Here is a 14,598-nt window from a genome sequence, read left to right on the forward strand (position 1 = left end):
GAGCGACGAATCGAGTCGATGGCGGCCTCCCCAATGAAGTCAGCTGAGAGCTTCAGCTCATCCAATGCCTTGATTATATCTTCTTTAGGGATGTCCTGTTGGATTGCCGACTCTATATTATCCGTCCAGACGCGTAATGCGTTGGACACTGATGTCAGGGCTATTGCAGGTTTACAGGCATTTCCTGCCATCTGATAGGCCTTCTTAAGGTCGAGGTCCATCCTCCTGTCCAGAGGGTCCTTGAAGGAAGTTGAATCTTCTAGGGGCAAAGTGACATTCTTGGCCAGCCTTACCACTGCGGCATCTACCACCGGAGGGCCCTCCAGCATTGTGGAATCTGCCTCAGAGAGAGGGTATAATTTTCCCAATCAATTGGTGGAAAGTCTTTTGTCTGTCCTCCCCCATTCTTCCTCGATCACTTCCCTGATTTCCTCCATAAGAGGGAAGAAGGAGATCTGGCGCTTAAGGAAGGGGAAGTATGATTTGGACTTCCTGACCTCCATGTTGGAATCCTCCCAACCGATTGCTTGTTTAACGGCCTGCACATAAGGCTGGACCATGGCGAAGGCAAAGCCAGAGGCATCTGTGTCATCTGAAGAATCCTCTGAAATGGCCATTTCGTCCTGATGCTTAGAGGAGGAGGGAGGGAACGGGCGACCAGCGAAAGGCTCATGTTAGGCGGCTTAGCAGAGGTAACGGCTAGGAAAGAGTCAGAGGAGAGGCGTCAACCGGTCGTGCACTGATTCACGAAAAAAAAGGGAATTTGCCTACATAAGTAACGACTTTCCCCCCCTTGTTACTGTGTGCTGTGTTTTTTTTTTTTTCACATCCATTTTTTTTTTTTTTGGAGGCTCCGATGAATTTTTTTTTTAAATAATTTAATAAATTAATACATTTTCAATAAATTAATTATTCCTTCATATCTTTTAGAGCTATATATATATATATATTCGACTGATGGCACGCTTGAGCTCCTCCCCTGACGCTCTGAGGGCAAAGAGAACCATTCGCCCTCAGTAAAAATGGCCGCCGAATCCTCCGACGCTACCGCGCATGCGCCGAACGACGAGACTGGCCGTCTAAACATACGACCCGCCGGCGCATGCGCAGACGACGGCGGGAACGCTGACCTACAATAAAACAACACAGACTCGCCGCGCGCGGCCCCTAGTGAGTCTGAGGATGACAAACGCAAGGGGGAAGGGAGGGGGGCCTCCGAAAACTATGGGAGCCAGGGGAACCAGAGCGCAAGAGAGAGAGAGAGAGAAAAGACAGGTGAGACTGGAGAGGAAAAACAAGTCTCAGGAACAGAGCAAAGCTGCCACCTCTGCTGCCATAGACTGGAGCCTGAACGCCCATACTGCAGGTAAAGCTCTTACTTAAGAGACAAACTGCTTGTCCCAAAAGATCCTACAGAAGGGACTTCCAACCTCATAAGCGCATTTAGCTGCCCAAGAGAAGGAACTGCGTCCGGGAGAGGCTTGAACCCGGACGGAAGCTGCCGAATGCAGAAGGTAAGGACGCCGACCAGGATTCACTGCCATGAGGTATGAGGAAAAAAAGGAGAATGCAGGGGTTGTACTAACCTTTTCTTTTATAATATTCACTAGTCCTGAGGGAGGAGCCAAGGCGGTGCTTGTCACAGGTATGCTGCCATGGAGGCACCAGGAAAAGCGGGTTTTCTTTCTTTTTCTTTTATAAAGTTTTGCAGATAATCTTTCTTCCTAAATTTAGGCCAAAATGTATTCTGCTACATTTCTTTGGTGAAAATAACCCAAGTCAGTGTTTATTATTTATACATCCATTAATTATTGGTCCTCCTACACCCCTCCTTTTCCCTTCACAAATCACATACCAGGTGTTGGAGGCCAATGGAGAGAGGGCTTCCTTTGCAGCTAAGTTACAGACTCCCCTGAAGGTGAGACAGGAGGAGTCGGGCACAAAGTAGCACAGGTCGCCTGTGGAATTGCTTGCAGAAAGCTCAGGAATACTGCTGTTGTGATGAACATATTCTGTAGTCAGGTGGCACCTGTGAGGTGTGACAGGTCTGTAAAGTCACTGAGATAACAGAGTAGTCAACACAAGCCGAGATCAGAAGCAGGTTTAAAGCAGAGCAGACAAAGTCAGGTGGAAGCCAGGTCAAACACGAGAAGCAGGCAGAGGGTATCTGTGAGACGAGGCGGGGTCAGGGACTGGAGGGGGACGGGAACAAGCCGGGTCAGACACTAAGGACCACAGGTAACAAGCTAAGATCAGTCAGCAACTTGAAGCACTGATGCACTTCCTTATAAAGGCCCATGTCCTAGAGCCCTTCTCCTGTTGTTGGTACCCTGACAGATGCTGACAGATGCTGGGTCCTAAAGACCTCCTCCTGCTGTCGGCACCCTGACAATCATGTCTGTTTGGAACAAGCAGTGCACATTAGTTGCAGTCATGTACACTGCCCTATGTACACTGCAAAGCCCAGAGCTCATAACATAAAGTCTATAGCCCGTAGCACAAAGCCCATACCATAGTCCTTTTCTGGAAGTTGGATCATAAGAAAAATATTAAATGGACCAGAGCTTAGTGTCACTTCTTTACCAACTTACACAAAAGAAGCGTGATTGGGCGGTTATAAGGGGAGAAGGAAGCCCACAGTCCAGAATCCCAAAACTACTATTTTGTGTTGAGAACACATAATTAAATTGAATATATTTTTTTAAACTAGAGTTTAGCGTCAGTTCTTTACCATCTAACAAAAAAGGAACGTGATTGGCTGGGTATTAGGGGACAGGGAGACCGGATTTTTTTTTTTTTTTTATGATACTAAATAATATGTCATTTTTTTAATAATCCATACAGAGCCACAATTCAGTGTCTCTCATTTATTTTTAATGAAATCATTTCTTATCTGTGTGTCTCTAAATTCCTTGTCACATTCTCTGTTAACTGCTGAACCTCTCCTTTTCCCCTCACTTCTATTATAAAAAATAAATAAATTGTAAACACAGATAAGATCTATATACACATACACACAGTATCTCACAAAAAGGTGTGTACCCCCCTCACGTTTTTGTAAACATCTTTTCATGACAACACTGAAGAAATTACACTTTGCTGCAATGTAAAGTAGTGAGTGTACAGCTTGTATAACAGTTTGCTGTCCTCTCAAAATAACTCGACACACAGCCATTAACCACTTGCCCACCAGCTACAACAGTTTTACTGCGGCAGAATGGCACAGCTGGGTGAAACGGCGTTATGTAACTCTTCTTCGCCCCTGTGGCCACTAGAGGCATGCGCGCATCCACTGCTCACCCCCGGGGCCGATGCGAGTGCCCGGTGGTCGCGATCACCGCCGGGCTCCTGCGATTGCTGCTGACACACAGAGACCCGAGAAAGCTCTATTTGTGGGGAAAAAAATAAAATTTTGTTTGGGTGCAGCTTCACGCGGCCGCGCAATTGTCAGCTAAAGCGAAGCAGTGCCAAATCACAAAAAGTGCTCTGGTCAGGAACGGTGTAAAATCTTCCGGGGCTGAAGCGGTTAATGTTTAAACAGCTGGCAACAAAAGTGAGTACACCCCTAAGTGAAAATGTCCAAATTGGGCCCAAAGTATCAATATTTTGGCAGCACATTGGCTGCACATAATGGGCAGAGTGGCTGTATTTGGTGGGCACAGTGGCTGTATTTGATGGGCAAATTTGGAGCACCAGCCGCCACTGGTGGCCAGGATATTAAGAGCTGGTTTGCCTTTTCATTAAAAAGGTGAACTTACTCTTTTTAAAGCATCTCCAGAGCAAGTAATTGAAAGACTTGGTCTTTCTTGAATACCACCCTTGAAGTCATATAAAGAAAGGCCTTCTCCTTGCCCGCTAAACATGGCTTAACCATGCCCAAAATAGATTTTCAATATTTCCCCTCCACCATCCATTAATAGCAATAGAGTTAAAATTTCAGGAATTTAGTTTAACATACGGCTCATGAATCAAAACCAAGAATTGTCACTTATCACTACTATAGACAGTGATAATATACTGCACTGGAAGCAGCTATAATCTTACACCCAGCTTACATATCTCTGGGACATTCTTATTATTTCAGTATATGACATAAGAAAATGAATGCAGCATGCTTCCCTAAAAAGAAATTAAAGTGAATGTGTAGGAAAGGGTAAAGATCTCTGCCAGTTTTATTTTTCTGTTGGGAAGATTTTTTCACCTAATGTCCTCAAGAAACAAATAAAAAGTAAAAAATTGCCCTATTGTCCTTTCCCCCGCTGCCTTCTGGGACCTGTGTGTATCTCAGAAGGCGGTGAGACCATTCAGAAAGTGCAGCGCGAATCACACATGTGCAGTAGCCTGAAGGCATTCACAGCTGGTTTCTCTTACTTGCAATGCCGGTTTCTGCACTCCAAGCTGATGGACGAATCAGCTTCTTGGTGCCGACATAGCAGGATCCCTGCACAGGTACCGTATTTATCAGCGTATAACACACACTTTTTTCCCCCCTTAAAATCAGCGGAAAATCGCGGGTGTGTCTTATACGCTGATCTCCGCTGACTGTGAGCGGAAATGAGTGAGCGCCGCCAACATACAGAAAGCCGAGTGTATTCGGCTAGACTCGGCTCCTCTCGCAGTCCCACCCCTGACTGTGAGCAGAGCCGAGTCCAGCTGAATACACTCGGCTTTCTGTATGTCGGTGGCGCTCACTCATTTCCGCTCACAGTCAGCGGAGATGGGCGGGACTGCGAGAGGAGCCGAGTAAATGTATGTCGGCAGCGCTCGTTCATCTCCGCTCACAGTCAGTGGAGATCGGTGCCAATTTTAAATAATCAGCAGCTGCAAAGAAATTGGCAAGGCTGCAAAGGCACTGGGCAAGGCTGCAGATGGACACTGGGCAAGGCTGCAACAATGGACAAGGCTGCAGATGGACACTGATAAGGCTGCATTGAAGTTTTTTTTTCCTTAAACTTCTCTCCTAAAAGTTTTTTTCCTTAAACTTCCCTCCTAAACTTGGGGTGCGTGTTATACGCCGATAAATACGGTAAGTGTGCTTATATCATAAGTTAGCAGCTACAGTATTTTGTAGCTGCTGACTTTTTTAATTTTATTTTCTACAGACTGGAACTCCACTTTAATTCTTCCATTAAAACTTCAGTCTTTGCAGTCATGTACACTGCCCTATGTACACTGCAAAGCCCAGAGCTCATAGCATAAAGTCTATAGCCCGTAGCACAAAGCCCATACCATAGTCCTTTTCGGTAAGTTGGATCATAAGAAAAATATTAAATGGACCAGAGTTTAGTGTCACTTCTTTACCAACTTACACAAAAGAAGCGTGATTGGGCGGTTATAAGGGGAGAAGGAAGCCCACAGTCCAAAATCCCAAAACTACTACGACTCATTGTGCTCATTATAAGGGGCTCCCACCATCTATGTGCTGTGCTGACTTCCTCCTGGGGCTGTACCCCTAATGTGCTCATTATGAGGGGCTCCCACCATCCTTGTGCTGTGCTCATTATGAGGGGCTCCCCACCATCACTGTGCAATGCTGACTTCCTCCTGGGGCTGTACCCCTGCTGTACTCATTATGAGGGGCTCCCACCATCCCTGTGCTGTGCTGACTTCCTCCTGGGGCTGTACCCCTGCTGTGCTCATTATGAGGGGCTCGCACCATCCCTGTGCTGTGCTGACTTCCTCCTGGGGCTGTACCCCTGTTGTACTCATTATGAGGGGCTCCCACCATCCCTGTGCTGTGCTGACTTCCTCCCTGGGGCTGTACCCCTACTGTGCTCATTATGAGGGGCTCCCACCATCCCTGTGCTGTGCTGACTTCCTCCTGGGGCTGTACCCCTGCTGTGCTCATTACGAGGGGCTCCCACTATCCCTTTGCTGTGCTCATTACGAGGGGCTCCCACCATCCCTTTGCTGTGCTCATTATGAGGGGCTCCCACCATCCCTGTGCTGTGCTGACTTCCCCCTGGGGCTGTACCCCTACTGTGCTCATTATGTTGGGCTCCCACCATCCCTGTGCTGTGCTGACTTCCTCCTGGGGCTGTACCCCTACGGTGCTCATTATGAGGGGGTCCCACCATCCCTGTGCTGTGCTGACTTTCTCCTGGGGCTGTACCCCTGCTGTGCTCATTATGAGGGGCTCCCACCATCCCTGTGCTGACTTCCTCGTAATTATTATGACAATAATAAAACTATATTAACAAACTTTCTTATTTTGTCCAATTCTGAATCTCCCATCGACTACCAGTACCAGTCTCCCACTCCCATGTTAAACAAGGTGATTTTGCCAATCCTCACTCAGCAGCAGAAGAAAACCTCTGACTGGTCAACAAGACGCCAGTCACGGAATTTGAATCCGAAATTTGTCAACGAAATTTTGTATTTCGTATACAATTCAAAAGCATAGAAATTTGTATTTCGGATTTCATAAAATTCGTACAAATTTTCAATTTGTATGAAACAAACCACACATATCTACTGGGTAATCAGAGGGTTAAACCTTTATTTAAGCCATATACGGCAGGCGCTCTGATGCTATAAAAAAAAGAACTAATCAGCGTCACCCGTGACACTAATACAGTGATCACTGGTGATGTATAGCTATGCCGCTTCACGCAGCCGGGCCAACCTGCCGCAGTATATCTGCGGCTACTGGTCCGGAACCAGTTAGTACAAGAAAAGACTTTGCTTACTTTGAAAACTGCAGCTTGGCATTGCATGCTATTATTGATCTTATGATCTACCAAAAACCCCAAATCCTTTTCTACTATGGGTTCCCCCAGTTGTACTCTCCCTAGTATGTATGATGCATGCATATTCTTAGCCCCCAAGTGCATACATTTTCATTTATCTACATCAACCACTTAAGGACCGCTGCATGGAGATGTACAGTATTCGGCCCCCTTGAACTTTTCAACTTTTTGCCACATTTCAGGCTTCAAACATAAAGATATAACATTTTTATTTTTTGTGAAGAATCACCAACAAGTGGGACACAATTGTGAAGTGGAACGAAATCTATTGGATTTTTGAAACTTTTGAAAATAATAATAAAATGAAAAGTGGGGAGTGCAAAATTATTCGGCCCCCTTGCGTTAATACTTTGTAGAGACACCTTTTGCTGCGATTACAGCTGCAAGTCGCTTGGGGTATGTCTCTATCAGTTTTGTACATCGAGAGACTGAAATTCTTGCCCATTCTTCCTTGCAAAACAGCTCGAGCTCAGTGAGGTTGGATGGAGAGTGTTTGTGAACAGCAGTTTTCAGCTCTTTCCACAGATTCTCGATTGGATTCAGGTCTGGACTTTGACTTGGCCATTCTAACACCTGGATACGTTTATTTGTGAACCATTCCTTTGTAGATTTTGCTGTATGTTTGGGATCATTGTCTTGTTGGAAGATAAATCTCCGTCCCAGTTTCAGGTCTTTTGCAGACTTCAACAGGTTTTCATCCAGAATGGTCCTGTATTTGGCTGCATCCATCTTCCCCTCAATTTTAACCATCTTCCCTGTCCCTGCTGAAGAAAAGCAGGCCCAAACCATGATGCTGCCACCACCATGTTTGACAGTGGGGATGGTGTGTTGAGGGTGATGAGCTGTGTTGCTTTTACGCCAAACATATCGTTTTGCATTGTGTGCAAAAAGTTCGATTTTGGTTTCATCTGACCAGAGCACCTTCTTCCACATGTTTGGTGTGTCTCCCAGGTGGCTTGTGGCAAACTTTAGACAAGACTTTTTATGGATATCTTTGAGAAATGGCTTTCTTCTTGCCACTCTTCCATAAAGGCCAGATTTGTGCAGTGTACGACTGATTGTTGTCCTATGGACAGACTCTCCCACCTCAGCTGTAGTTCTCTGCAGTTCATCCAGAGTGATCATGGGCCTCTTGGCTGCATCTCTGATCAGTCTTCTTGTCTGAGCTGAAAGTTTAGATGGATGGCCAGGTCTTGGTAGATTTGCAGTGGTCTGATACTCCTTCCATTTCAAAATGATCGCTTGCACAGTGCATCTTGGGATGTTTAAAGCTTGGGAAATCTTTTTGTATCCAAATCCAGCTTTAAACTTCTCCACAACAGTATTACGGACCTGCCTGGTGTGTTCCTTGGTCTTCATGATGCTCTCTGCGCTTTCAACAGAACCCTGAGACTATCACAGAGCAGGTGCATTTATACAGAGACTTGATTACACACAGGCGGATTCTATTTATCACCATCAGTCATTTAGGACAACATTGGATCATTCAGAGATCCTCGCTGAACTTCTGGAGTGAGTTTGCTGCACTGAAAGTAAAGGGGCCGAATAATTTTGCACGCACCACTTTTCAGTTTCTTATTTGCTAAAAAAGTTTAAAATATCCAATAGATTTCGTTACACTTCACAATTGTGTCCCACTTGTTGGTGATTCTTCACAAAAAATTAAAATTTTATATCTTTATGTTTGAAGCCTGAAATGTGGCAAAAGGTTGAAAAGTTCAAGGGGGGGGCGAATACTTTCGCAAGGCACTGTACGTCGGCACAATGGCACTGACAGGCACAAGCACGTACATGTACGTGCTTGCCTTCCAGTGGTTGGGGGGTCCGCAAAAAGTGGTCTGGTCTCCGATCCGACCCCTCCTGCTGGCTGCGGCAGTCCGTTTCGCTTCAGGAGCGATCTGGGATGAGGGGATGGCCGTTGGTTTCTGGCCATCCCCTCTCGATCGCTCCTGGCGAATGAGAAGCTTCCCCCGCATGTGTAGTGTAAACACAGGCAGAGAGGAAGTGATGTCACTCTCCTCGGGGCGGTCTTTTTGACCAGACTGCGAGGAGAGCAGAGATAGTAAGTGCACCAACACTACACTGGCACGCAGGTACACATAGGCACACAAATCACCCCCCCCCCCCCAGTCACAGTGTCACTGATTGCAGTGGTCATTTATTTACTGATCACTGCATTTAGTGTCAGTTGACAGTAAAAAGTGTCAGGGCAGTTAGTGTTAGGTCCAGGGTAGCCCCCTACCCCCCCAATAAAGGTTTAACCCCCTGATTGCCCCTAGAGTTAACCCTTTCACCCCCTTTTGCCAGTGTCACTAAGCGATCGTTTTTCTGATCGCTGCATCATTAGTGTCACTGGTGCTGCTAGGTAGCTAGTTATTTTTTTAGGTTCACCGCCAGGTTTTTATAGCATTAGGTAACCCCATATACTACCCAATAATGGTTTTAACCCCCTGATTGCCCCTAGAGTTAACCCTTTCACCAGCGATCACCGTATAAGTGTCACTGGTGATGCTGGATAGCCAGTTAGTTATTTAGGTTCCCCGTCAGGTTTTTTATATAGCGTCCGTGACCCCCATATACTACCTAATAAAGGTTTTAACCCCCTGATTGCCCCCAGGTAACCCTTTCACCCCCTTTCGCCAGTGTCACTAAGTGATCATTTTTCTGATCGCTGCATTAGTGTCACTGGTGCCGCTAGGTAGCTAGTTATTTATTTAGGTTCACCGCCAGGTTTTTATAGCGTTAGGTACCCCCATATTGCCCCTAGAGTTAACCCTTTCACCAGCGATCACCGTATAAGTGTCACTGGTGACGCTGGTTAGCCAGTTAGTTATTTAGGTTCCCTGTCAGGTTTTTATATAGCGTCAGGAACCCCCATATACTACCTAATAAAGATTTTAACCCCCTGATTGCCCCTAGTTAACCCTTTCACCAGTGAGCATTAGAGCACCCACCATTTATTACCCAATAAAGGTTTAACCCCCTGATCACCCGGCGGGTGATATCAATTAGGTTTTAGGGTCATGGTCTGCGTCGCCCCAGGCAGCGCTAGGTTAGTGCCAGTACCGCTAACATCCACGCGCAAAGCATACACCTCCCGTAGGGGTATAGAATCTAAACAGATCAATATCTGATCTGATCAGATCTATACTAGCGTCCCCAGCAGTTTAGGGTTCCAAAAAAACGCATTGTTAGCGGAATCAGCCCAGATACCTGCTAGCCCCTGCGTTTTGCCCCTCTGCCCAGCCCACCCAAGTGCAGTATCGATCGATCACTGTCACTTACAAAACACTAAACACATAACTGCAGCGTTCGCAGAGTCAGGCCTGATCCCTGCGATCGCTAACAGTTTTTTTTAGTAGCGTTTTATATTTAAATCCTAAAGGCAGTGCTTGGTTTTCGGGGTCCCGTATGCGGCTAGGCTCCCAAAAAGTCCCCCACATGTGTTTACCCCGTACTCGGGAGAAGCAGCAGCATTTATTTTGGGGTGTAATTTCACTTATGCCCATAGCATGTGTAAGCAATATATAATTTAGTGACAACTTTGTGCAAAAAAAAAAAGTTTGTAATATTCCCGCAACTTGTGGTAAAATATAAAATATTTCATGGACTCAACATGCCTCTCAGTAAATAGCTTGGGGTGTCTACTTTCCAAAATGGGGTCATTTGGGGGTGGTTTGTGCTATTTTGGCATTTTATGGCCTTCGAAACTGTGATAGGTAGTATTGACCTTTAAAATCTATATTTCTGATTTATTAATCACAAGATATGATATGGGTTAAATGAGAATTCTAAGGACCAGAAGGAAAAGCTTTAAATATAATAACATTTATTAAAAGTAGTTAAAAGTCTAGCTAACACACCAATCTCTATCTATTCTCACACCTAAAAGCTCCCCCCTCTGTTGCACATTGGTTGCGTCTGAAATAATGAGTTCATTATTTTTAATTTTGCCAATGTTGGGGAACTTATCTTGCTCCTCATTTGTGGATATCTGGTCCCCATTGTCTGGTGGGTATGTGACCATGGTGCATTCTCGATTTTCTTGTGGCTCTGCGATTTCTCCCATCACCACAGGAAAAGTAGAATTAGGATCCATATCCTCCCTTCCCCCATACTTTTCATATTCTTTAGTGTCCCCAATTTCATAGGCACAAGTAGGTGCCATAGCATTACCATGTTCGCATCTGCTGGCCACAGCCGCCTGTCCTTTAAGAATTGAAATTGTTTGTAGCAACTGTAACCTTGTAATATTGTTATGGTAGACTATAGCTTCAAATTGCTGTATTTTAGCATTCATAGCCATGCAAGCTGCATACATGCCTGCCAAGGCTAGACCTTTGAGCTTTTTCTTTTTGGTTGTTTTAGCTTGTTCCTCAAATAACTCCTGGACATAAGTCCAAGGAGATGCTTTTAACTTAGCATCACAGGCAAATTCATTGCTCTTCTGTTTAAGAGTATAAGTTGCTACAAAACTTTCTAGACACGACATGGCAGCCATTACCAAGCTATACAATGCACAATTTGTAAGCTATACAATGCACAATTCGTAAGCTATACAATGCACAATTCGTAAGCTATACAATGCACAATTTGTAAGCTATACAATGCACAATTTGTAAGCTAAATTAAGTTAACTGTTCCCCTATACTATACAGTCACTTTGAGATTACCGTAAGGAAGTAGGGAAAACAAACAGAAACTCAAATTGAATAAAATCCAGAAAATACAGTAAAGTGGAGAGGAGAAAAAAAAAAAAAAAATATATATATATATATATATATATATATATATATATATATATATATACTCAGCTCTCACTAAAACAATCTTTTAGATTACTGGAGACACCCCAAATCTACTCACAATAACCTGTAGTTTACCTTGTCTGAGCCTACACCGGCAGAACAATAGACCCGGGGGACAATAGGAACAATACTAAGGCCACAAGTATCAAATAGGGTGAATAAGGCTCGGTTCACACAGGGGGCGACACGACTTGCCGCACCGCGACCTCAGCGGCGACTTGCAAATGACTTCTGTATAGAAGTCAATGCAAGTCGCCCGAGGTCGCCCAAAAGTAGTACAGGAACCTTTTTTCTAAGTCGGAGCGACTCGAGTCACTCCTCTTAGAACGGTTCCGTAGTACAGAACGGGGGCGACTTGTCAGGTCGCGGCGCGGCAAGTCGTGCCGCGTCGTGCCGCCTCCTGTGTGAACTGAGCCTAACCCTCTCAGTTTACAATAGAAAGGTAAACACAGCCGTGTTTACACCAAAGTTAAACCCAATTCAGTTTAAAAATAAATAAAATAAAAAATAAAAAATGAATCTACCACAAACTCGGATTACCAAATTTGTTGTAAGGTTTCATCCTTAAAAAAAATTTCAAGATATAATACAGTATGCTAGATGCACCTTATTTTACCCTATACTAATAATCTTTCTCAGATATTAGCTTCATCATTCAGCAACAAGACTTCCACAGTTCTGTACTTGAACTAACAACCATGAGAATATTACTGCTTGTAAAATTCCACAGCTAAAATAAACAAACTAGTCTCTTGTAGCTAATTTCACTGTCCTATACACAAATATTATGCATTTAGTGGACAGACCATTTAAAAAAAAGAATCTGTTGAACCTTTTCAACAAAACCAAGACCGCACTCCAATTGGCGTCTTTCCAATGAAACCCATGTACTCACCATGCAGCACACTCAAACAATTGTTGGAGAGAGCAATGAACCTTGGTGAGCACCAACGAATACAATAAATAAAAAATAATAACAAAAACTTTTCCCGCTAAGTTACTTCCTCCCCCTTACATCGACCGGTATATAAAGGTACATCCAAATAACTTTTTCAATTATAATTACGGGATATTAAGCAAAACAAAATATGTGGTGTATCCTCCTTCCTTTTTAGAGTTAATCTAATACCCACTGATACAACAAAACATTTACCTGTATTTTTCCCTAGATAGATTTGCTGTGACCTTCAAACTATAGGACAAACTGACTCAGTTTAAATTCCCCCAATAACTTTAATTTAATTAAATACTTTCAGTCCTGTACTCAACTTCGTGGTCGCCACTATTGACCTTTAAAATCTATATTTCTGATTTATTAATCACAAGATATGATATGGGTTAAATTAGAATTCTAAGGACCAGGAGGAAAAGCTTTAAATATAATAACATTTATTAAAAGTAGTTAAAAGTCTAGCTAAGACACCAATCTCTATCTATGGTCTTACATCAAGGAAGAAAATACTAGGTTTAAATATAATATTTACATGCAGGAATACAAAGTATATTCTCTAAGACAGTGATCTACAAGCATATTTAGTTACAAGCAACACCTTTAACCATAATTACCCATCCTTACAAACGTTCCACTCTGAGAGCTGGGTTCCCAAAAAGAAAAAGAATCCTCTTACCTCCCCTTTGCTCTGAGTATATGCCTTCATGCTGATGCCCCATAGGCTGACTTAACTTGATCATGATTGGAGGGCTTACTACAAAAGTCGGCCCCCTTTCATGCAAATCCTTGTGACTATTAAACAGAAGATTTAATTGGATTTCCCCAGGAACTTAAGCATTGATTATGGTTGGGCTCTCTTCATTGTCTACCCCAGCATGGGGTCCTTTGAAGTGAGTAGGTGTAGAACAATGGGAGTGGCTCTCCATTGTTGGTATATACAAGTCTCGGCCCCGCATTGTCTGCTCTTAACAAGCGCCTGGGGGAAGGCATTATACCTGGCTTTCATAGATGCAAGCCAAATGAGATCTATTTCTAATTACAATATTTTACAGATATTAATGAAGATTTCACATAAACTCATAAGGCAACAGTAGTGAGGAGTGAAATCAAAAATTTGCACCCTTAGAAATCCTGAAGGCAGTGATTGGTTTTTGGGGTGCCGTACGCGGCTAGACTCCCAAAAATTCCCACATATGTTGTATCCCCGTACTCAGGAGAAGCAGCAGAATATATTTTGGGGTGCAATTCCACATATAACTATGGCATGTGTGAGCAATACATCATTTAGTGACAACTTTTTGTAAACTTTTTTTTGTGTCATTATTCAATCACTTGAGACAAAAAAAAATATTCAATGGGCTCAACATGCCTCTCCGCAATTTCCTTAGGATCTCTACTTTCCAAAATGGGATCATGGGGGGGGGGGGGGGTGTACTGTCCTGCCATTTTAGCACCTCAAGAAATGAGATAGGCAGTCATAATTTAAAAGCTGTGTAAATTCCATAAAATGTACTCTAGTTTGTAGATGCTATAACTTTTGCGCAAACCAATAAATATACGCTCATTGACATTTTTTTTTACTAAAGACATGTGGCTGAATACATTTTGGCCTAAATGTATGACTAAAATTGAGTTTATTCGATTTTTCTTATAACAAAAAGTAGAAAATATATTTTTCTTTCAAAATTTTCAGTCTTTTTCCTTTTATATCGTAAAAAATAAAAATCACGGAGGCAATCAAATACCATCAAAAGAAAGCTCTATTTGTGGGAAGAAAAGGACGCAAATTTCGTTTGGGTACAACATTGCATGACCGCGCAATTACCAGTTAAAGCAGTGCAGTGCGAAATTGTAAAAAGACCTCTGGTCCTTAGGCTGACAATTGGTCCGTGGTTTAAGTGGTTAAACCTCATTTGCCGTATAGTTGCCAAATTAGACATTGCAGTGCATTGAGGTTGACTTGTAAAATGGAGACATCCTGTAAGGACGTTATTCCACTGCATAGCTTGCTGTCATCTGCAAAGACAGAAATGGTACTTTTAATCCCAGATCCTATATCATTTATAAAGATATTAAAAAGTAAGGGTCC

Source organism: Lithobates pipiens, unplaced genomic scaffold, assembly GCF_037356315.1.
Source record: "Lithobates pipiens isolate NorthernLeopardFrog02 unplaced genomic scaffold, aLitPip1_a1.2 Scaffold_8, whole genome shotgun sequence".
Taxonomy (NCBI): domain Eukaryota; kingdom Metazoa; phylum Chordata; class Amphibia; order Anura; family Ranidae; genus Lithobates; species Lithobates pipiens.